The sequence below is a fragment of the Falco naumanni genome, chromosome 8, assembly GCF_017639655.2.
Source record: "Falco naumanni isolate bFalNau1 chromosome 8, bFalNau1.pat, whole genome shotgun sequence".
In the NCBI taxonomy this organism is placed as follows: Eukaryota; Metazoa; Chordata; class Aves; order Falconiformes; family Falconidae; genus Falco; species Falco naumanni.
The window spans coordinates 16,349,049-16,375,232 of record NC_054061.1 but is presented as its reverse complement, the minus strand read 5'-3'; the positions used below and the strand labels follow the sequence as shown (position 1 = coordinate 16,375,232).

Sequence of the window (26,184 nt, the reverse complement as noted above, 5' to 3'; positions counted from 1 at the left end):
AGACAGAATGGGAATCAAAGTATGGTTCAGAGGAACAGTAAGGTCCTCAGGCTAGCCCCAAGCACACTGAAGAACTACAGCTGTTGAATTTTTTTTTCCTTGATAAGTGCACTAGTTACAGTGGTGCTTAGGTTTCATTTGAGAAAGAATATAAACTAAAGTAAAATTGTGCAGTTTCAATTTTTTAAAAAATTAAAATGTGTTTCCATGAAACCACAAATTTATAAATAAAATGCGATTACTGCAGCTTTTCCCCACATCCTCTTGTCTGTCATTGTACACGTATATCCTTCTCTGCTCAGATGCAGTGAAAAAATTTAGTCATAATCTTTAGCTTTACATTTAATTTTTTACACAATTGAGCTTGAATCGTGTGACATCTTCATGTGACAAAAGGATGAGAAGTATTAATAATCATTACTGTTTTCCATTTAAGAAAATGTAAGAATAAGCCCAAGGATATTTGTGATATCTTTTAAGGTATTTTTCTAACTCATTAATTCTATTCCTTACTAAGGCTACAAATAATAATTGCATTACACTAAAAGTCTGATTCGTTTTCAGTTAATAACACAGACATGTTAAAATATTTTTCCTATTAAAAAAAAAAGGTGTTTTTTTTCCTCCAAGTTGAGCGACAACAGTTAGTCCTTACAGAATACACACACCCCTCACCCCCCCCCCCCCCATGTCTCCCTGATAGGAAATGGACAGTAACATTCCACCATCGTTTTAATGTTGGGGTTTCTCATCAGGTATTTCACTGTCCTGCACTTTTCTTTGCTCAGTTTTATTGAATGCATAATGGTACAAAACTCCTAGTTGTTCAGAAATCTATAAATGCAACATACTAGATAAAAATTAAGTACATCATTGTTGAGTCACCTTTGCCTTAGAAGGCATACTCACTATGCAGCCACTCTTGTACGTAAGATGGTAGTAAGAACATGGAGATACAAATCTGGGAAGAAGTGCTGCACAGACTGAAAACAATACAGTACCACTTTAGGAAGAGGGCATTTGGATGGTTGCTGACATGCTGACATGCACCAATCTTAAGAGATACTCAGTGTAGGTTTCACAGAGAGAAGCTGATAAAGCACCTCAATAAGCCATCACAACCCCTGTTACTTTCCACATATGCTGGCGTGGCAGAGGTGGGATCAGCAATACTGGTGTACGGGGACCAAAGGCACTCACTAAAAGGGATTTCAGCTGAAGAAAAATTTCAGTGCTTGACAACATACTGCTGACTTCATGAAGAAACACACCATTTTTACTAATATGGCCCACCTATGCTCTCCCAGTTGAAAGACTGGAATGATTGAGCTTTTACGACAATCATACGTAGTCCACTAAGTTTTGAATACGTGCTTTGGAAACCTCTGAAAAGAAGGCTTTATCCTTCATCTACTAATGAACTAATTCTCAAGATTAAGAAGAACTTCACTATCTCCTACTTCTGTCTTCCCTGTGTAGTAAACTACAGCTGAGGGCACAGAACAAGAAATACAGTCTTGCTGCCTAATACTTAACGTCCAACAATGACTGCTGCTAGAGGTTCATTGTGGTTCAGCATTTGCGACAATTTGCTGTCAGCAAAGCTGCAATGGACAGTAATCAGAATTTTGGCCTGATCCTGAAAAAAATTTATGGAACAATTGTCCATGAGGGAAACTATACGTTTTTAATAGAATTTTAAGGGTCTTAACACACTTTTAAAAGAAAATTAAGGATCTTGAGTTCCAGAAATAACTTTTCCTATTTACAAAATACTATGATTCCACAAAAGTTTGTGAAAAAATGTTCTGACTTCTTTCTAGAGGAGTGAGACAGAATTCTTTTATTTAAATGGAATGAAAAAGTCCTTTCCATTTCTGTCTTCTCCAGATTCATAACAACAAGATGCACTCAATTACTGCAGTTTATTCATGTAAGAAAACATTGTCTTGATGAGAACAAACAATAACAGAACACATCTCACTAACTTGTAAAAGACATTTTTCCAAGTCTGAAGTCTATATAATTTTTGGTCATGCAGGGTGAAATTTAAAACCATATCTACCTGAAACAAAGGCATACTTAAAATGTCAAATATAATTTTTCTTAACATAGACTAGATCTGTTATTTTTTCACTGCATTCTGACCATATTATAAAAACATGCATCTATCAGAAGTAACCAAAACTCTATCAAATGCCATAAAAAATATTAAAAAATTGAAAAAATGCAATAAGGAGAGGAAACTATCTGCTATGAATCTGACTTTCCATTGCATGTGGCTCCTCTATTTATTACTACTGTTCTATTTGGATAATATTGATTCCAGTGTTTAGAGTCGAAAATAAGTTAAAAAGTCATAAATCTTTGCATTTCTGGTGTACCTATGAAGCTCTCTATAGGAAACACTGGTGTATAAACTTAAACTACCCACTATATTCTGTGTATTAATTAATATATTGATTTTATGTGATACTATCCTGCAGGAAATTTGGTTCTGAGTTTACAGTCATACCTAAAATTCCATTTCCCTACCGTGCTCTTAAGATTACTCCTTATACCAGTAGTGGCCAAGTAAACACCCATAGCTGAAAAACCGTAACATCAGCAGCAGTACTGCTGGGACAGTGCATGTCATGGGGGCCAACATTTCCATTTAAACTCAATAGTGCAGCAAACAGGTGTCTTCTTTTTTATCTGGCAGAACTGAGGGGAGAAGAGGGAAATTAACTAAACCTGCAAAGCCAGGGAATCAATTTCCCACCCCCACCCCTCTTTTCTTACACCCAAGAAGAGACCTCAATCAAATAATGTTATATAGGTTCCCCCTACAACAGTCAATAATTCAGCAGAAGGTAATTTTTATTAAACACATGTGATTTGCAAGGAAAGAGATTTTTAACCCATTTTATACGTAGCATACTAGTATTTCCCCAATTGTACCTGTAAGACTAGTGAGCTGCATGGTTTGATTCATGTTTTGCATAAAACACCGATTTTATTCCAACTCCTGAAAACTATCATACAGCATGATCAACACAACTCATGGTCTTCCCTTAAAGAGAAAAAAATTCTGTAATACACCTCCACGAAATAAACAATACTTGCTTCTACCCCTAGCCCTTCTTCCTTCCTGCAGACAGACTCAGCGTGTGGTTCCTGAGGAATTAGTTGTAGAAGAACTCCCCTGCTGACAGCAAAATGCCAAATGCACGTCCTGCACATGTAATGCGTCTGACATTTCCACATCTCACCAGGTTAACGTTTCTGACAAGTGCTTAAAAATATATGTCTTTAAAATGTGTGTTTATTGCTGCCTTCTTATCTCTACTTCATAATGTTTTAAAATGTTATTTTACTCATGAAACCACCTCCACACTTGTCTTTTAAGTAGCAGTAATTGCTTTTTGAGGGTCAAATACCTTTTTGGAATCAATGGGGACATCTCAGTTGATGGATCATATAAAATGTGTAAATATTATCTTCTTAATATGCAACAGAACTGCAAAAAGCTGAAAAGAATCAACGTGATTGACAGATTTAACAGGGGTAGCACTGAAAATCTTTTAACATCCTAACTTCTTTAATGCTCTTATTCTTCGCATTATGAGACCTTGGAAAAAATCTTTAAAATTTTTAAGCATTAAAGCAATTTCTTCTCTGTTCCTGTTTTTCTCCCATCCAAGCACAAATTCCAGATGGGACATTTTACGAGCCAAAGAGGGATCTGGGATAGACACAGGATCGGTGCATCAACTATTGTTGTAGTGGAGTTGTTATAACAATTTTTATTTTAGGGAGCAGCATAGAGTATTAGCAGAAGTGCAATATTAAACTGTACCTAACAAATTTTGTACACACTTTCAAAAAAGTCCTAATGGCATTTGGCATTACACACAATGGACATTACATTAATTTTTCTCAGAATCTCTAAATTGTTTCTGGTACTGTAGGTCAGTCCTCAAGTTTAAAATGTGAATTATGGAAAGTGATTTTATCTAATTCACCCAGAGACCCTGGGTTGTTCACGTGGCTTCCTATGAAATATTTCTAGTGCACATACATACTTACACACACTTACTTGTATAGTTTATATATGCTTTTGAATTCATATTTGAAGTATTTTCTTCTTCTTAAGTGTACATTTTTCTCTCAATATTAATGGTACTGCCAATGACAGTAACAGTCACTGATGCCAATCAAATGTTATGATTTTGCAGTGGTATTCATAAATTATTCTAATTTCTTTTAGAATTTCTAATTTGAAATTGAATAATTAGGCATTCCTCAGTAACATGCTGCACACCATAAAAATGACAAAGCCCCCCCAAAAGAGGCACTTTAAATTCTGCTACAAAATATCTGCACCATTCAGTAAAGGCATTTTTTCCTTTCTGGATTGTCAGACTTGTACTTCTTAACTTGCCCACCCTGATCATGATAAAAATAGATTTCAAGGAAAATTAGAGGGTTTTGAACTTCCCTGGTATTCAGTCAGAGAGGTCATTCCTGCTTCAAAGGAAGACAGACCTCGCTGGATGCAACACAGAACACTGAGCTCTCTGTAAATTCCTGCTATCTGGCCCAGCCACAACTACCCATTTTTCCTTCTAACTCACAATACATATTGACAGAATTATAAGGAGGATGGCAAACATGGTCATCGAAATATTTTTTGCTTGAACAGAAATCACAATATTTCAAAATGTGTCTCATGAATCAATAAAGAAAATGAAGCTTATCATTCTACTTAACAGAAGATAACGAAGCTCGGTGCCCTTATGCAGAAAAGCTCTAGCTCTGCTGCATGACAATGGCCGTAGGTACAGAGTAAATTGGGAAAAATAACTGACATATTTAGATGCAGGATAGACAAGTCATATAACTTGCTGAAATACATTAAAAACAATAACGTATTATAACATATGCAAAAGAGATTATCTAATGTGCTTTCATCCGAGTTAACCTCATCAAACAGTTACAAAAGTAAACTTCAAGTATTCATACACTTCCTCAGTGCCCCACGCTTGATGTAGCAGTGGCCTCCTGACGAGGGATAAGGTGTGACCGAAGCCATACCTTCTTAAACTGCTCCAACTGAATTGACAAAAAAAGAAAGAAAGAAAAAAAAAAAAAGTGTATTTACTCTCTAAATCTGGCATCCAATGCTTCCCTGCATCTTCCCTGCAATTCTCCATATATTCTTTGGAAAGACAACATTCTCCATCAGTCCACCAGAAAGGAATCCTAGAAGAGCTCATTTCATTACGCCAGACATACTAGGCATACATAGCAGCGAGGGCAATATGAGAGAGGATAGAGTAACTTCAGAGCGGCCTTACGTTCATGACCAAGATAGTATTACAATGAAGACAAGCACTTCAAGAGCTGAACTCCTTTATTTTTCCCTCTCTGTGAGGATCAATCATTTGGCACCCTGTTCTGAACCGCACGCCTCCCAGGCTCGCGCTCCGTCACCAGCTAACCTTCAGCAATTACTCTGGGCTACAGATCGGAGGACTTGGCCTTCGCCTTCATTATGGATATATTCTGTTTCTGCTTCCTTTTAATTCGAAACAGATTCTGGATTAATCTGGTTTAGAAGTTTTCCAGAAGTTGTAATTTTTAACAGAATTTTGATAAACTACTGATTCCAGGCTCTCTGGTTCATCAGGGACTGTGAACGTCCTTGACTCTGACACAAGGTTAATAAAGTTTATTTATCTAAATACTTGTTTGTCTTGTCAATCTGTTCATGTGCTAGGGACAATGTAACCACATAACTAACTAATTCTTAAGACAGCAAAATGATAAAAAGTTAATCTCTTAACGCATACTTAAGACGTTCACATACCATCATGTCAACTATATTCTATACTCGCAAAAGATGACAAGTGACATTTAGAGACTTTTTCTGATCAAGTCCGACATTGTTAGTCTCCTATTGTGCTTAATACTCCCAAAACAACAAGTTACTGGTTTGGTGGGTTTTTTGGGGGTTTGGTTTTGGGCTTTTTTTTTGTAATTAAAATAAATAAATAACATTTTGCAAAAACAAAACAAACAAACAAAAAAACCCAAACAAAAAACCCAAACCAAACAAAAAAACCACCCAGTTTTATCATTCCTAACAGTCACAATGTAATCTCAGGCCAGGTAGCAGATCCTATGCCAGTGTTATAAATATTTCTAATCAGGTGTTATTTCTGCCTTATTTTCCACCGTGCAGTCTTACCGCATGCAGCACGATACTGCAGCACCCCAGTAGTACAATGTTACAACAGGATCATGGCTACAGAAAAGTGATTTTGCACATCACAGGAATCTCAGCACCTAAAAGAATGGATTTATTTCCCCCCATTCTCCTGTTTTCTTTTTTAATATTAAGACATCCATTTCTTATAAGGCTTAGATGTAACTCTGTTTTCTTTGCAATTTGTAAATTTATCTTTGGGTCCTTTAAATTATCACCTCAGTAATACCTTGCCTTGGCATATAATCACATTTTTATTAAAACATTACTGTAAATATTATACCGTATTGTTAGCTGCATATTAAATTGATTCATTTTATAACAAAGTTCTTAAAGCCTAAAAAAATTCTTGAAGTCTTATCTAGCTAACAGATTGAATTGTGGTTCTGTAACAGATTGGAATCTCCATAATGGGAGATCATATCAAGATTCCTCTGGAAGTCTGCTACTTAAATGAACTATTTAAAATGCAGGGGAATACAACTGGGGGGAATGGGAGAGAAAGAAGAAAAGTGAACTAGGATGCAACAAAAGAAAGGAACACAGCATAGAAGATAACCAGACTTGTTGACAAGGGAGCTCAAAAGCACAATGAAGAAAAAGCCATGACTAATTTATTTATTTTAACCAGAGGATGATAAAGAGTACCTGTCTGCCTGATTTAGGGATCAAGGTGAAAAACAGAAGCCTACCTGTCTGAGAAATTCTGTCTTAAATCACGCAGCAAACCAAGACAGTGCCCCTACAAACATCTAACAGCATTCACAGACCTGTTGAAGGGAAGCAGAAAAAAACCCCAAACAAACGACACAGAAACATCTTCTATATTTCATCTTCTTATTTCTTTTCCCTGTTTTGTTTACTAACATCCAGATAACCAATTAGTACAGAGTTAGCATCAGTCGAAATTCAGATGCTAACCTGTACATGGGCTTTTTTGTGCTTTGTGTTAAAGGTGCCACTTAATGCATGCTCTATGCACTCATATTCCCTGCATAGCGTATATATACTGTATAGCAAAGTGCCATCAGCCAGGCACAGAAACAGGAATTTCAGCAAAAAGGACAGCTGATACATTTCAACATACAGGTTACCAACATGTCCACACTATTGTAACTAAAAAGCAGAGCATGTAAGACAGCTGAATGCCTGCAGTCCATCACTTAAAATCGAGCCATTCAGCTGGAGGAATTAGGACTAAAGATTATATAAAAGTTTTAGCTACCAACATGCTTTAAAAAGGAAAGGAAAAGAAAAGCAAATGCATTACACTCAGTGCTGAGGGGTTCTTCTGGGTATTCCGTGTGGCAGCACCATCTACGGAACCAACACTGCCCAAGCTGCACAGACTCATAGCACAAAAACTGGAAAGAACTTGCTACACTGAAACACTGAAAAACAAACAAACAAAACTTTATTATGCCTGTAACAGACTCAGTCCTTTCTTTTGCTTGTTTTTCCAGGCAGAGCAAGACCCACTATTGTGCACTCTGTCTTTGTCTAAACTCCACCAGTGTGATAATGTGATGTTGCTCTAATTTAACCCCATTATTCTTTTGTCTTTCCTGAAGTGAAATGCCACTTCCCTTCTTCCTTTGAGGTTCATCTCCAACAACTGTCTTTGTTCTTAATGAGACTGATCCATATGTTTGCTCCTGCATATTGTGTTCAGTTAATGGGAAGATTTTCTAACACTATAAAAATCCTTCTATTATTTGTTCCAGTCAGCTTTGTGTTCTTTTCAATAGCTGTTGTAACCGTTACCTTTGATAAAATGTCCCACATCCAACATGTCCTACTTCTGAACAGTCATTCCCCCCATGAACTCAAGCTTATTTATGTCCCTTCAGCTTACATGTATCTCCTTTCCTCAATTTCTTCCTTTTTCATTGTATTGCATTTGTTAAAAAAACCCACAACCAGAATGTACAGTGAAGGCATCCATCAGGCAGCCTGCAGCAAAGCACTACATAGGAACCAATGCATCAAAACTATAATTTAGCTTATTTGTCAACAATTACACTTTTTAATATTTGCTTTGCTGATTACCAATAAATCAGCAAATAGCCATTATCAGAAAGAAGCAAGTTAATCTCATTGCTTCATTTTGCTGTTTTTTAGCTACTGCTTAGGAAAAAAGAATGAAATTATGTATACTAACTACTAAGGTTTTTTTTTTTCAATAAAAATCAGGAATATGTATGAAAATTATATAAAAGTAACCAGATGAGTATGAGTTTTGCATGAGCGCACACACACAGTGTGAAAATATTATAAAATTCACTGAAATTACTAGCTTCTTTTCTAATGTGAAATAGCCTAATGACTTTGATTTAAATGTAGACTCCTGCAGCTCAGACAAGTTGGTCTGGCAGCCAGACATTAGCATGCTATTGTCAAGTCTCAGATAAACGCTGTTTCCCTGCCATGCCACCTTACGCCAGAAGCAACAACGGCACAGAACGGTGTGGCACAGAATAGTAGCCTTACACTCACTATGGAAGAACATGTCTAATCCTGGAAAACAGCCACTGTTATCAGGCACCCCATATGGATACTAGATGTTTGCTGCCGCTTTGCTCATAAAGCAATGCTGAGAAGCCCTAGCGGTTTAAGTAACATTCCCAATTTTCTTTTTAAATAGATCTCATGGCTCTGTAAACAAAATATAAAACGGGACACAGGAGCTCACACAATTGATTCTAACCCCTTTGCATACAGTATGCATAACACTTGTTTTGCTTAGATTATGGTGAACATGAACCCAACAATTTATGTCCAGTTTTATCTTGGTGAATACCTAGCAAGCTTACCCAGCACTGAGAAATATCTCATGTCTTAATACAGCTTTCTCTTATGTCTTTTCCCCGTCAGATGTCATCTGAGTTCTCCCAAACATGCTGGCTGGCTGTAGTGTAACCACTACAGCATTTATCTTGAGCAAATTTTCCATTTTTCATAGTCACCTGCAACCATGACAGCATTTACTAAAACAGTTTCTCTTTCCATATTCTATTCCCTTGACCAAAAGCACGCATGCTTCTTCTCAAAAGGGTTAACATCATTATTCAAACCTCAACTTTTACCTAATTCCCTTGTTTCAGGCAGGCTTATGGAACTGCTGTGATCAGATTTTATTTTGCCAAGAAATAAAGAGTTAGGGCTGGAAACTGAAGAATTCCTACTACAGTCTGAAAACACATCACACAACAATTAAAAACCCTCAAAGCCTCACTGCATGGGACTGCAGTAGCCATACAGTAACCATAGCTACTCATTTCAATGAAAATGAAAAGAAACCACAATGAATAACAATGAAACCATAAAATACATTATGAAGAGCCACACCAAATCCTGAAACCTAAGAAAACCTTCTTAATGTAATGGTGAAGAACATGTGCAGAACAGCCAACCTTTTGATTTCCCATGGACAAATTTATCACTTCAGTAACATATTCCGAAAGTATACCTAGGCATTCATTTTAAGACTTTTGGAAAGCACAAAAACAGGACAATTTACCAGTTGTGCATTGCTGTCCGATAAATAACAAGAAATGTGCGATTTTTGACATAATCCTGTTACATTCAGGTATGTGAAGTAACATGTCTAATAGAGGAATGAAGAGAACAGTTTGTTACAGTCTTGTAAAACCTAGCACAGCAGCAGACTCTCTATTGCAAATTTACACAAAACATTCTGAGACTAAAATTTTGATCCTGTGCTGGCAGTCCGCCAGTTTGTAAAGCAATTGTTACTGCTGACCTTTCCTTGCACCTTGTAGATTTACCAAATATATGCCATGCAGAGAAAGAACAGTCAATTCTCTCAAATACACATGGGAGGTACAGGAGGATTCAGACCTTGTTAATTACTTACAGGGTAATTTCTAGTGTTTTAATTCTTATTTAAGCACGGAACTGACATCACGTTACAGGGCAACAAAACCTTTGTTACAAGTAGCAACAGGACCCCACAACAGGCCCACCCTTCAGTCTGCCAGCCTAGGAAAAACACTTGTTTCTCATCTGGCATCCTCCTACAATTTAACGTTTAACTAATGCGGAAGTTCAAATACTGCTGTCTCATCTGCAACAGAGAACTTTGTGATCAGATAAGATTTTTTGATGATATAAGATCAATTCCAGGAAATATCAGAAATCTGTGATACAGGCATCACTTACTGCAGAATGGTAGCTCTCCACTACTTTGCTATTCATGTCGCTGGAATAACCCACAGCGATACAGCGCACCAAGCAATAATCCAGGTTCTGAACAGATGTACAGTTCCAAAAATGATACCAAAAGACTCAGAGGCATAAGTGCCTACACTTAGGTCAAGATTATTATGACTTCAGGAAACAAATTACAGGGCTTATACAAATTAATTATCTTCTTTCTACGCCACAGAATTATGCATTGAGATATTAATACAGACTCACAGAACAATTAAGGTTAAAAGGGACCTCCCGAGGCCATCTGTTCCAACACACCAATCTCAAGAGCCAACCTCAAAGTTTGGTAAGGTTAACTTCTTGCTCATTTTCATTCTCTATAGGAATACCCACGTATTGTAACCTCCAATTCCTATTTGTGGTGCCTCAAATAGGAGCAGACAGAGGAAGAGACGAGCTTAGAGCCCTTACCTTTGCTACTGATGACATAAGAAGTCTAAATTCTGTTGTCACAAGCATATTAGATCCTCTCACACACGTAGACTCAACTACTTTTTCTGTGTACACTACGATTCTTTTTAGACAAATTATGCAATGTGATTTTACATGAATAATGGAGATTATTTCTAGAACTTAAACATTTGTTATTTACTGGAACCTATATGAAATAGATGACTGCAAGGCACAATGTTCAAGTGACTTCAACATCAGAGCTTCAGGCAGGAGAATAAATGTTTCTTTTTGTCAGATCTGGCACATTCATAACTTATTTGTAAATCAGGAAGACTGTTTCAATGCTCCCCCATTCAATGATGAAATCACATTTTCCCAGTAACCCCAAGCATGTCATTTATCTTGGTCAGAAGAAAGCCTTCAATGAACAATAAAGCAAGTGTCACCGCTTTTCATTAACAAGAAGTCTGCTAGTAATCCTGACTCTCCCAATCTACATGTGATATGCAAGGGGGATGGGGTGGGGAAAGAAATGTGAACATACATGGATATAAACATATATTAAGGAAATAGACATTTTCATACAGTAACTTTGAAAAATGTGATTTAAAAATAAGGACCTGCCTCCTCCATTTCTTCTGGGATCTCTCTCAAAAAAACCCCCCAATCAAGCTGCTAGAGTTTACCATGGTGCTTTGAAAAAAAAAAAAAAAAAACAAAACAAGACAACAGAAAAATAAAATAACCCACCCCAAATTTTAAATTTATAGAATAAATAATTCTCGCCACCAGTAAACACAGCAAGCAAACATGACATCCTCCAATTTTACCATATGAACAAGAATAGGGTATTTTACTCAAGTACATTTTATCTCTTAACCATTCCATGCCTTATGAAGATACACTTAAAATTCTTTCAAAGATGTCTCTAGCTGTCAAACCTTAACTGGCTTTATTTTTTTTTAATAAAATAAAAATAAAAATTAAAAAAAAAGTAAAAAAAAAATCTGCCAAGGAAAACTATCTCCTGGCCCAGCTGCAATAACAAGACACCTTTGGATAACTGAGATCTGGCAGACAGTTAAGACTCATGGGAACCAAATATCATGTGCTTCAGAGGCTTCTGGAGCACCAGAAAAACTGCAGATCAAACTACATTAGGCAGCATTATACAGGGTGGGCAGATGCTGTCCTTAAATGCATCCAGGAGAATCCTACTGATTTATGTACTTTGCTTTCACACTGAACTAAAAGAACCGTGTATATCATATTTCTAGCTAAAAAAAAATCCCTAAGTACTGGTTTAAGTATAAAATGCTTTCTTTCAACAGTTCTGTTAGCTTTTGATTAATTTTGCCTCTAGTGTACTAACTGCTGAGTCTCTTGACTGGCTGAAAAGAATCCAATACAGAGTGTATGCTGGACTCCCTTTCAATGAATTCTTCGGCTTATTGGAAAAGGAATTATGTTGAAGCAGCTGCTAGAGTATGTTTAGAACTCAGTTTACTCCTCTACATCTTGTGCATGTTTAGCATAGATTAATTATACACTTTGCCTCTTAGCATGGTCACTCAGGAAAGCACAACTTGTGCTGCAGCCCAGATTTACAGCCCTTTGCCTTCACTTGCATGTGCGTTTTGGAACAGTAAACATCTGCTCACACTACCACCCATGAACTTTGGCATAGTATGAAACATACCTAGCAACAAGAACGACAAAGTACTGTGAAGGCGGTGGATTTTGTGAGGCATACATAAACAATTCATACAGTACATGCACATCTTTATTATTTTAAAATGCAAATTCACTTGAAACACAGTTTTCCTTTATGCTTACAATCATTTGGATACTAAGCTGATGTAGGTTTTCAACTAACCAAACCATGCCCACGTAGGACAGTCGTTCTAGTAATGACAGGGTGGCATGAGTTTACCACAAATTTTATTCTCCCCCAACCTCCAGCAAAGTACCTGTTGAACAGCATAATTTACTTGAAAACTAATTTTTTATAATATTCATCAAAGAACTGAAAGAACACATCAGGAATGCTAAGATCTTGGACATTTATCTTTCTCAACTATTCTGTCCTCTTTAGGAAGCATACACAGCTTGTGTCATTGCTCCTCTTAAGTTCTCAGTAGCCAAACGCTCCATCAGTCTATCCTATTGCTACAGCGTAACACTTTTCAGTGTATTTGCCCCCCAGTTTCTGGAAATGCAACCTCTTTCCATTATAGAAGAAAAACTTGGGTTTACATCCCTATGTTATAAAGAAGCAACAGTTTAAAAGCAATATAATTTTACTAATACCTCTTCAATCACACCTTTTGATTAACACACTTAAGAAGTGAACTATGTTTAAGCCAACAGGTTCAAACATTACTTCAACAAATTGATGATTAAGAATTAACAGTGCAGTGAACCACAGCCACGCGTCTGCTGGCAGCATTAAGCGTGTGTTTGTGAGATGCACTGCCTGGAGAGGAGTAGACAGCTGAGCTTTGCAAGAGAATACCCAGCTATAAGATGATACAGGGGAATCTAAAAATGCATGGTGAAATAGAAAAAAAAAGAACCCTGACTTTTGACCAAGATGTGGATTATGAAATCAAATTGTTTATTTTCAGCTAATATCCCTTAAAATGAAATGTAGCATAATTAACTTATCACATCACAGACAGTAATAGTTGCCACGTGAGACAGAGGAAAAAAGAGACATACTGTTACTTTGGAGTAAAGAGAAAAAACTGACAGAGATTAACTTCAAAAGTTAACATCATTCTGGAAATTGAGAAAGTTACATTCTGTATGTTTTTCTATCAAAAACAACAGAAGAATAGAACCCGTTGCAGATGCGTCTATAAAAGGAAATTGAAATTACATTACACATTCTTCTCCAACTAAAATAAGCAGTCATCTGTCACGCTTTTATTAAATGATAACACTTCCAGAGTAGTACCTGCATTTTCTACTCTAATCGGGTAAGGCAAGCTGAGCTGTTCTAGCCACAGCCTCACACAGTACATCCGAATACCAACCAGACTAGTGTTTCAAACAAAATAAAACACACACACCCAAAAAACACCAACCCAAAGCAATATACGTTATGCTGTTTGTACAATCTGACTTTCTTGCAAATGTAAAGAAGGCTCAGAAAGGGTTGCACCACAGTGCAGCAGATGATAGATGGATATTAAGATAAGGACATATGGCTATTCAAGTCCTGTGTATTAGAGTAAGCAAGACAAAAAGATCTTCTACACACGACACTTCAAAAAATGAATGGATTGAGATGTTACCTGAAAAGATTCATTTTATTAAATACAAATTATTATTATTAAATTTTACATTTCAAAAAGATTTGTCTCTTATCATTACGTGACCTATAATCTTTCTGCACAAAACCTTCATTGGCTATGCTCCTTTAGCTTAATAATGGCTGTAAATTTAAGTAGACTAAGCACAGAAAGGTTTAAAGAAATCGTTTTGTCTACTACACAATAAGAAACGGTGTGTTTCATTCAAACATGCAACATGTTAGAGGCCTCTTGACTGTACCTCTGTAACCACAGCCCCACAGCCAGCTATGAAACACTGCTCCGCTGCCATCCCCCACCCCCGCACACACCAGCTGAAGGGCTGGCCCTGCTGGAGTCCACAGGACCTGTGCCCCACTGATCACGGACACAGAGATGTGCCCATTATTCCACTGTATTTCAAAATTTGGGTATAAATATAATTCAAGGATCTATTTCTGTACATGTAATAATAGGTATTACACAGAGACACAGCTATGCCTATAACCTTCTTGACACACTACAAATACACACACACCCCTGTCATGTGCACATACATAATTTTTTTCATCTATAAATTAAAGAAATTCTGTTGGGAAGTCTAACTATAAGCAAATGGGAACCTGTAGCAAAAGCATACAAAGTTAAAGTACAGTAGGAAAAGTTAGAGGGATTCAAATTCTCTCATATTTTGCTATTACGAGTTTAAAAGACAGATAACTGAAGCATTCAAAGTTTTCCAGTTGTATGTAGTAGGAACCTTGTGCAAAATATGTTTGTTTTTTTCTGTTTTGTTTCTTTCAAAGTCGGCCTCAATAGCTAATTAGAATCTAGTTCAAGAACAGTGCTTAGGAAACACCTGTATGTACACAGTTGAAGAAAACTAAGTAGATATTTTAATAAACTGCAGGATTTCCAGATTAAATGTAGAAATTGCATATCTTCAAAAAGATCAAGTACAAGTAATTCTTTTTCATTTTCTGAAATAGATATTATAGGTTTGCCTCTGTTCAGCTCCAAAGCATTAAACAGTGCAATTAAAAGGACCTCCTCCTCTCTCTCTATGAAACGGCTTCCTACACAGCCCGAACAAAATAAACCAAAACGAAATACAAAAAGGAAATCTAAAGTTTTAAGAAAATATTGCTTCTGCTTTACCCTCATTTTCAAAAATGTATGGATGCAACTGAAAAAGACAAAAGAAATATCTGTGACCGATATATGATTGCAAATCTCAGTTGACGTTAACACCAGGGAGGGTGCTTGTAGGAATAAAGTTTTTGTACACATATCTCTAGTTCTTATGATACAGGTGAAACCACACATGCTGCACTATTCATCTTTGGGAGTCAGGTTTAAACATACTTCTAGTTTGCTTATGTTTATGTGAAGAGACTTAAACTTGGCCAGTATAAATCCACGGCAGATATGGGAAAAATAAAAGGAGAGTAGGTCACTATGTCAAGAAAAGCAGCACGGTGGTTTGCCCTGTATTACTCTCTCGGGGGAATCCCTGCTATATTAGGTAGGGCACTTCTGCAAGTAACAGCACCTGAAGGAAAACTAAACATAGAAGCCCTTATAACTCCAGAAAACAGCTCACTGCAAAGGACTTGCGTGTAGGGAAAAAAAGCCATAATGTATCTTTTAAACCTATAGAATGTGTATAAATAATAACTTTCCATAGAATCCTGTGCTTACATGCCTCCTCAACAAGGAGGCTTAATAACTCCTTGTGTCAACAGGGCTTGGAATAAACAACCCCGTCTTTACTAAGTTTATTTTTGGCAGGTTTTTTGGAAACACGTTATTAAAAACACAGCACAGTTTTCCAGAAGTTGAAGACACTCTACACTCCAGTGGTCTAGCCAGAGGTTATACTCTCACTTAAGTCAGTATTTATTAATCAAATTCTATGAATACAACCAACACTAACCTTAGCTGGCTAACTCATTGCAAATGAGAAGTCAAGTCACCGCAACACACTCCAGGGTGAACAAAAAAAGGCACATTTCAGAAATTACAATTTCTCAAGATCCACAATGTAACAGAAAGTGAATGATAACAGACAACACTTCAGAGGGATCTTGAAAAAGTCCAAGTACCTAATACCATCCAATTCTTCTGGAAAACTTTAATTTAATAGGAACTCAATGAACTCTCACCTGGAATTCCTACCTCAGGCTGAGGTTAGAAAAAAGTATGAATATTGAAGTAGGTACTTCTACAATGAGAACAATGACGGCGAAGGAAAGGGAATTTCTAAATGCTGATTTGATTGTCATGTAAAATAATACTCAGAAGCATGACCTGGTCAAGGAACCAAATTTAGGACTGCATTTAAATTAATTAAAAGCAGACTAAGGAATTCAGCTAAGTACACATATTTGGCATACAGATTTTAAAAATATGTATTTCTATATTAATTTTGACAAGGAAAACAGAGGCAGAAGCTTTCTATAATTATGCCGCCTCCATCTTGTTAACATAATTTTTCTAAATTTTCTAAAAAAAAAAACCAGCTTAAAATTTACTTCGAAGCCTCAGTACATCAAATTCAGTCCTTTTATATTGTTACAATAAAGTTAAATCATGGAGGAATGATCACATCAGGAAGGTTTGAGGCTATAGTACCCTATAGTTTGTACCCCAACAATCTACTCCAACTACCACAGAACTATTCTAAGGTTTCACCAGTACAAATACTTCTTACCACCTCAGCTTCTCACTCTGGAGAACTAAACCACTGTAAAGACCCAATGAACTGTTGAACTTCATAACTAAAATGCAAAATTCAAATATCCTCAGCCAAACCACCTACAACCCAAGTGCTCCTGCTCAGGAATGATTTCACCTAAAATCCCTGAAGGTGAACAGTGACAGCTGTTTAGCTGTTTTTATATAACATTTCTTAATTCATAGGAAGCAGCTCAACTGCTTAGATTTTATCGATTCCAGGTTTTGTCTGAATGAATCTCCACATGTATTCAGTGTATCTGTGTACTCATACTTAAAAATATATTTCTGTCCTTTCCCATTCCTTCACATTTAAATTTGAGACAATTTGATTTTTACTACCACCACAGATTTAGGACATATCTGAAAACACAGTAAAACAGATATAATTTAATTTTTTTTGTAATAATTAACATTTTTACTACTTTTCAGATTACTAATACTTTATTACTTGAGTGGCAGTATTAACCACTCTGCATACCTATGCCCTTTCAGGCATTAACACCACATTCAATTTTCTCGTTAATCAGGACCAGGTAGGCCAAGCTACATGGGATGTGAAGCACAGTATTTTCTTACTCCAGTCTTCAACCGAGAAACAAAGCTTTCATTCTAAATAAAAATATGAACCAACTATGCATACCTGAAATGACATTGCTTCCTAACACTGCAAATTTGACCAACTCTGAGCCACCTTAAAGGGGATGTCAATAATGCATATCACAGACATGACTTAGACAATGAACAACTCAATACATGCCAATCCTATCTTCCTTAGATTCACCTAAACCTCGCTGAAACATACTTTTCTTATTTCAATCCTGCCTCTGGTTGCAGAGTACAAGTACTTGAGCCTTTATTACATGTAACTATCGCACAGTCACGGCCGTTCTGGTCTTAATTTCCTGGTTTAGTCTTAATTTCTTCCTGTATTCAAGAGATTGCAGGTCTATTGAATACTGCCTTGAAGATACGGAACCTGCAGGTTTTTTAAAGAACTAACTTTTAATGAGACACAATGTTCGGAAACCATCCTAAAATGAAGCTGGTTCTGAGACAAATCTATGAAATGAAGGATCCAAACCTTAATGCTCAGGGTAGAAGACAAGAAGTTTTACTGTCAGTGCAGTTCTGTTACTTTTGACAAGGCCTTCCCTAAAGAGAATGAGGCCTTACAGTGGGTAAAAGAAGAGATGACTTCTATCACTCTGAATATATCAATTCTAGTGACTAAACCAGGCACTTAGTGAATTACAACATGTGGCTGTTCAGTGTACTGTGTAATAAGTGACTGTGGAATAAGCTGTCAGGAAGGTTGCACAAGCTGGTTTTGCTATTTAAAAGAAGCACCAATATAAGTTTCCTAAAATGACAACGATATCACATGATACCCAGTCAAATTTCAGAATCATAACTCAGGGGCAACATCCACAACTAATCCTGAGAATCACCAAGTATCCTTTGCATGGGAAGAGGAAAGAAAGTGAGCAGTACAGTTCTGCCATAACAATGATTACATTACAGCGCTCAGAGTGAAGATTTTGCAAGCTAGATAGCTAACGGATGAAGACTTCTGGTATCTAAGGAGACAGAGGCCACCTGATTTTTTTTCCTAGTTGCAGATCACTTAGTTTTCAAAAACACACTCAATTTCCCACTTCAACATATTATTTAATCAAATAAAAATCATGCTATATAAAAAAAAACCAAAACAAAACAAAAAAAAAACAACCAACCACAAAAAGATTACATCAGTGTTTCAGCAAGTCCTTTCGGGGGCCTCCTGGCATTAACATCACATTCAATTTTCTCATTAATCAGGACGAGGTAGTTCAAGCCATGTGGGATGTGAAGCACAGTATTTTCTTACTCCAGACTCTGACCAGGAAACATAGATTTCATTCTAAATAAAAATATAACCCAAGTACAATCAAGTCTGGCCAGGCTGTAGGCATGTACGCTACATAAAAACCTGTCCCTGAGGCACAGTCACTGTACCGAACCATCACTCAGATTCTAAAAAATTATATCGTGATCAAATACCAATGTCTAACAATCCTGTTTAAGGAAATACATTTTGAAGAAGCATGAAAATGTATTACCAGATATATCTGTAAGTGTTACTGGCAGCAGAAATATGGTGAACTTGGTTGAAAATACTGAACCCACTTGTCCCAGTAAGGAAATGGATATCAAGCAGTGTGCTGTATGTCTTGGCTTTTCACCTCTGCTTATCTCAAACACATTTAATTCTTCAGATACAATAAGCTATCTACCTTTCTATCAAAATGCTTGGCCTTCCTCTGACAGCTTCTAAATGTAGTTACACATCATCGATATAAAAATCTTTAATACAGGGAAGAGTTCGCAAGTAACATAAGTTTAAAATAATTTACTGTCATAATTTCCTTGTTGCTTTTCCATATTAAAAAATGTAATGTAATGTATCATGTAATGTATATTGTAATCAATTAGAGACTATAAAAATTTTGCCCCAGACAGATCCAGTTTGGAATAAAGCACATGGCTTTCCCAGTTCATAATCCAAACAAAAGAAAGTGCTTATAAAAGCAAGCTACGTACATGCACAAAGAAATCACTGGTCAGGCTCCCTCCACTTTTACCCTAGCAGTGGATATAAATAAACATAAACTATGGAATTATGGCACCAGTATTAAAAATACATATATATATGTATATTTAAATCACTTTTTCTTGTCTCCCTTCTTACTCAAGTTTCACAGCATACATATGGGTATGAATAAGTAAGGGATTTTTCATCCTAACTTCATGCACAGCAGCTTGAGAAATGTTTCAGATTAACATAAATGATAATACAAATACATAAGGCTGTCTTTCAAAGAGGTTTGATAATTCATAAATGCAATGTTTGCACAGATCAGGTCAAGTCAAAAGGCTTGAAATGTAAGTATTTAACTTATGTAAATCTGTTTATCACTGCTAAGGAACATGGGGTGACTTCAGATGCTCACTATCTAATATATCCAATGCACATCTAGTGCAACTCGTGTGAATTCTCATTCCAATTTTTAATTACTATGCAGCCTGTAAAGACAAAAATCCACTAAGTCAGATTGCTCTTTTTTTTTCTTTTATCAGAATTATCATTAACCGCATATTACTTCACAGGCACTGCTTTTCTACGCATTCATTACTAAAATAATAAATCGAATGAATTTTGAATAAAAGTATTAAAACAGCTAAAGGTACAGATGTTTACCCTTCAACATATTTCTATCAATATTTCTGTTGCCAGTGCTCATAAGGAGGTAATGTAAAGCTTCATTTCATTACTGTATGTTTCAAGACTCCCAACAAACTAACAAATCACAATTCCTTTCAAAATTGTTTATACTCTGTTTTTTCCTGATGTAGTTTTCTTTTTATATTGTATACAGTTTTACTTGCATAACTTGTCGAAACATTTTATGAAACCGTAAGAGGAGGACAAGGATTTCATAGCATTATGCAGACCTTGGTGACAGGAAGGGAAGACACTGATTTTGTTTTCATGTGAGATTTTTAAAGTTTTAGACAAAGAGTCTAAATGAATGTCTCTGTGGAGTCCATACTGTTTTCTCACCTACTAAAGTAACTGAAGTTGTTGGCTTTTTTTCCTACGGTTTCCAAATCCACGGCTTTAAGTTCTATGTCAAAATCTTAAAATTAAATATCTACCCATCCATACAGGGATACAGACATTTAGTTTTGTGGATTTGTTAAAATCTACTTATACTGCTAACAGCATAGGGACATATGATTTAGCATGGTAAACACATGTTTAACAGCCCAATTGCTTGGATTTTGCATAGTGGACCACTATGTTAATGCCCCTGCAGTAAAGTGCTAAACAGGAATTCCCACAACAAAGACTTCAGAGAAGGAAAAGGCAGGAAATACCGGGGTAACTTGGGAAGAGACTGCTCTTCAGGGACAACAGGACTACCAAGCTCTACTGAAGGGAAGAAAACATGCCACACCACCAAATGCCACAAATTATGGAATAACGTCTTTGTCTGAATAACCCAGGGACACCAGATAATTACATCTTGTCTTACAGCCTTGCCGGAGCTTTACAGAATAAAGACATACTCTATAAAAGTAAACAACTCTGCATGTATGTAGAATTTCTTATTGTACAGTAGTCAAGTGGATCTTGAGATAAACCTTATTATTTTGTTCCGTAGTTGCAAAGATGGCACTGCACATTATGCTCCCTTAAATACTTTCTCCTGTGTAAACAAACCTGACACAGATCCCACACGACGCTTGAACCTGCTCTGTCTTCAAAGCCCCAGATTTATGGGCATGACAGAAAGAACGCGGCTTGCTTAGAGGACTGACAAAGTCATTGTAGAAAGATTTTTGGTTTGGTAAAAGACTAAATGAGTTTTCCATGACAGCCAGGTATTTTTAAAGAATAAATAGAAGCTTAACATTTTTGATCCAAAATTATTTTGAACGAAAATATTAATCAGACCAAAAAAAAAAAAAAAAAAAATAAAGGCATCAACACAGCTATATATTTTGCAAGTTCCTTTTGGTAGTTTAATATTATCCTCACTTCCCTGAAAAAGTTTCATTATTGTTTTCCCTAAACTTACGTCCATATTTAATCACTGAAAATGCACCTCTACCACACAGCAGATGTGTCATTAACTATTACTGAAAAAAAGTGAAATAAAATCACCCAGCATGAGAATACTATGGAATAAGTCAACACTAGCAGATGGTGTTTATTTTGTCACTGCTTGTGTTAAAAATTACCACCTATTTCATCAGCTTCTTTAAGGTAGAAGTTTCATGTAAAAACTGGAAAAGCTATTTTTCATAAGCTGTCACAAAACTCCTTAAAATATAAGTTCTTGTGTTCATGGCTTCCAGTTTTCTAGGACATGGTGCAATACACAGGAGATCAGTTTGTATAAATCTGACATGATCGAGTATTTTGCTAGCAGCTCAGTCTTTCAACACACAATCTGTTTTGTTTCTCAAGCAAATCTGCAAATTCTTTAGTTCAAATACCGGTATTTTCAAGACAAATTCTGTAATAAGTGTTAAGTCTGCTCCTAGGAAAGGCACCTGGTGGAACTGACAGCTTGTTTTCTTCTAGGACCCAATACACAAGAGTTTTACTTCCCTCTCAGAATTTCCTACATTCTCATTATTTTATTTTATCACACACTTCAGCTTTGCAGTTCACATTCTTTGGTTGATAGTTTCTTAATTAATCAGCATGTTGCATGAAGAGCAACTGTACTACCTGGACTTGGCTACTTAAAGAAATCATTGCTAAAATCCCACTATAAAACCAGGTTTTGCTCATGCATTTTTGAAGGAATTTCCATTAAAATGGAAACCCAAAAAATTAAATGCAAACTCATATAATTCTCCATAACGCAAAGCCACATTAAAAGCAGCATTAAATGGAGTTCTTCACTACTGTGATTTAAACAGAATTATTATAAACACATTATAAACAGTATCCATACACAGTATGTAAATACACTTTTCAAAGTAAAAGAACTTACTTATATCTGAACACTACTGGATTTCAGTCTACCCTTCTCACTGATTATTTCAAATGTCATGCCACAGAGAGATCATCCTTCTAAATTAAATTCCCATACAACCGGTTGCATTTTGTATCTAAATCTCATAAGCACAGGATAAAATCCAATCCATTTTCTTCCCTCAGAAAAGGCACAATCCCTATCTTCATTACATTTCAATTGATAACATCCCAGAACTACTTTAAGAACTTACTTGCAGATCACAGATTATCATAGGTCTTTGAGAGAGCTGGACATTTGCTGCAACAACATATCTAATACATAGCTTTTTAAGTAGCATCATTCAAATCTCCCTTTGGTATTGACAGCATTATACATTAATTCAGAAACTATGGACTCCACTACAATGTCCAGTTTTATATGTTCACAGTTTACTCAAGATCATCATGTTGAAACAAACAGGAAAGATGATTAAACCACATGACAACGGCTGCAACCAGTGTTAATGCACTTCAACATATTTTTAATTACTTGACTCCCTCCTTCCTCCCTCCCTGTTAAGTCTTCTATTGCACTTAATGTTCAGGTTGCCTTGCACACACTATATAAGGAACCAATCATTTTATCTTTATTATTTAATGAGCAGTACAGGCCTCTCTGTGTCCTATTCAAATCATACTCTTAAGCAGAACACTTGAATTTCTTCTTTTGCTTTTATATATTGCTCAACATTACACTATGTGAATGCTTTAAAAGCATTAATTAATGATTTTGATGAACCTCTGAGCTTTTGTTACATTATTTTACAGCTATAAAAAGAAACCCAGGGTGGTTTGATTCCTTTGTTTGTTTTTCATTCTGGATGCTTAGCATGAGGTAGATTTTGGTGTGTGTGTGTGTGTGTGTTTGTTTTTAACATCTATTAAGGATTCTTCTCCCAGAGAAGTCATCAGAAAAGGCGAGATTTAGGTCTACTCCAAACACTAAGTAGGGGAGATATTTTCCTATAGAATGCTGTTATCCTTTTTCTTCCACAGTCTAAACATGGATCTGACAACAATCCTTCTGCCTGCATTTCTGAAGCACTGGCCACTATAATACCACTATAACACAAGTTCAGCACTTAACCTCCTTGTTTTCCATTATTTCTTGGCCTGCATCAGTGGCATCTTTCTCCTTAGCAAAGCAAAGCAAAGCAGATCAAGAAATCTAACGTTTTATTAGAACACTGCAAAGCAACCCACCCACTAAATAGGCACACTTGATAATTGGGTACCTTTAAAATGAAAAGTCTGAGGGTTCTGCTTATGGTGATACAAAAACCCTCTTCTGTTGACACAACATGCACACTGAAAGCTTTGCAACACTATTTGGATGCACTCTCAGCTTTAAACCAAGGTTAGTGCCATCTGTCTGGTTTTGGCACCATCCAGACTGATGTAAAAAATCCTATGGCACTTTTTAAAAGGAACAGAGATAAAGCTTGGGTTTGGTCAATTCCCTTGAACTATTAACATAATAGAATTGGCTGACATCAATGCCAGTCAGCACATCTGGATCTATAAGCACACTGTACTTTTCTTATCACATTTAGAGCATACAACCAACTATTTTGCTAGACATATATCAGATTTAGCATGTACAACTAACTAGACTCATAAAAAATACCAAGTTTTTCTACTGCTTTTCTCAGTTATTTTCTTACATGCATGTTACTGTCAAGCCAGAGGTGAGAATACTAACCTAAAATATTCTTGACTTGCTGTTATAGTTATTAATACATTCTCATGTTGTTCTTAATTTCTAGAGCTCTGAACAAACACAATACCAAATATTAAAAGCAACATATGAAACAAACTTGTTTGATTTAAGAAGGGTATTAGGTTGTCAGGGAAAACAACTAAATCTAAGAGAAACAACATTTGATGAAAAGCCTCAAAGCTTCAAATGAGAAAAGACATTATTCAGATGCATGCAGTTTGTAGGGCAAAACTTTTCAGTGCATTTTCCAGGATCACAGAAGTATTATTTTTTGAGATTTAGCACGGCCCAAATGGCATAACTCATTCATTGCACCTGTGCCAAAATCCTTTCCGCAACACAAGTAATCATGAGTGCTTCAGAAATGCAGAGAGATATACAAGACCATTTACATTCTTCATTAATTTCATCTTTATTACCAACCATACACATACCACCCTGCACATTTTTTACCATTATATAACAGCATTATGGAAATTTAATTGCTCTACCAAATGCTCTGGCTCCCACGCATCTAAGAAGCATGGAAATACAAACTACAGTCTTTATTTCCAGTTTGAAAACACACTAAGCATTCTTGGGGGGCATTAACTACGAAATGGTCACAGATGCTCAGTACTCTCCAGAATCCAACATAAGAAACTGCCCCAGTATTTTCTAAGACACTGTTTGAGATTCAAAGCATAGTGTCATTCACTAGTTTTTATCAACAATCAAGCAATTATGGAAAGAAGGATATCAGAAAATCAAATTGGGGGTGACAAGAAAACCTTGTTTTATGTCTTATTTAAATATTAAACAAGGAGAATATTATTCCTGGTTAGGGCCCTAAGTTTGCAAAGCATTTACTTAAGTGCCTAAATGAAAATCCCAAATAGAAAGGTACCTTTCATGTACATAGATAGTAGGTCACAGTTGCAATGGAAGAAAAGAATGAAATATCAAAATATATCTTTCATCCCATTAGGCAATCAAATAGAAGGCAAAAATTGCAGTGTTGAGGGCAAAGGACTTTTTATGAAGTGGGCCCTGCTAAATTAGTAAAAGCACATAGTGATACTATAGTTAGTATAAGTGTACATATCCAATGAATGGAAACCAAGTTTTGACTTCAAGAAACATCAAAAGGAAGATGTTGCTGAATCATTACCTTTGCACTAAAATTCCTTAAGATGTCTTTGAATTTATATTACTACAACTTGTTAAATTCTTCTTTTGCTAAAATGTTCATTGCAAGCTTTTTTCCGAACATCCTCCTCCTCTCAAAGGAGTTTTGCTCTCAGGGAAACAAAAGATATGTGTGCGTGGGGAGTAGTGATTTATTTTTTTTTAAAATAAATTGTCTAGCAATGAGGTGATTCCCTACAAAACCAAAACAAACCCCCCAGACTGCTTTGCACAGCACCTAAGCTACAAAACTTCAGTGACACACTAAATGTCACTGTCTGAATCTGAAATTCTTAGGTCAAAAGAATTCAAATCAAGACTAAAGATGAACAGAATTATCACTACATCTTTCTTTAGAAAGTCCAATTGCTAAAGAGACATCTATCACATGCAAGCTTTTAGCAATGGGTTAAAACACCGGTAATTACCTTTGTGAAAATACTGCTAGATACAGGTACCATATTGCTTTTAAATTATGCCTATGCGTACCCAGCTCTGACATCTCTCACGCATCTTCCTCTCCATCTAATAAGCCTTATCCCATGAAGCAACATCAGTTCAAGGAAAAGTTCCACCCAGTGAAGACTCCAAATAAAACCCCAGCTTTACTTTGTTCAATCAAACCAGGAAGGTAATACTCAACACAATGAAATAGAAATAAGTAGGAAAGAGAGATCAGGTTTATTCAACAGAATATAAACACCCAGGAGGAAAAAAACAAACACAGAAAAATATCTCACAACACATAATAAACAGAACATAAACAAAACTAGATTAATCATTGCAAGACCCACAAATTCTAAACTAGGTT

The 26,184-nt window shown here is 36.2% G+C and overlaps 1 protein-coding gene across 3 annotated transcripts in view; it reads right to left on the bottom strand.

The window, feature by feature from the left end:
• Positions 1-26,184, bottom strand: part of TENM2 (teneurin transmembrane protein 2) — a 698,905-nt gene that overhangs the window by 291,470 nt on the left and 381,251 nt on the right. The gene's annotated exons all lie outside the window — the stretch shown is intronic.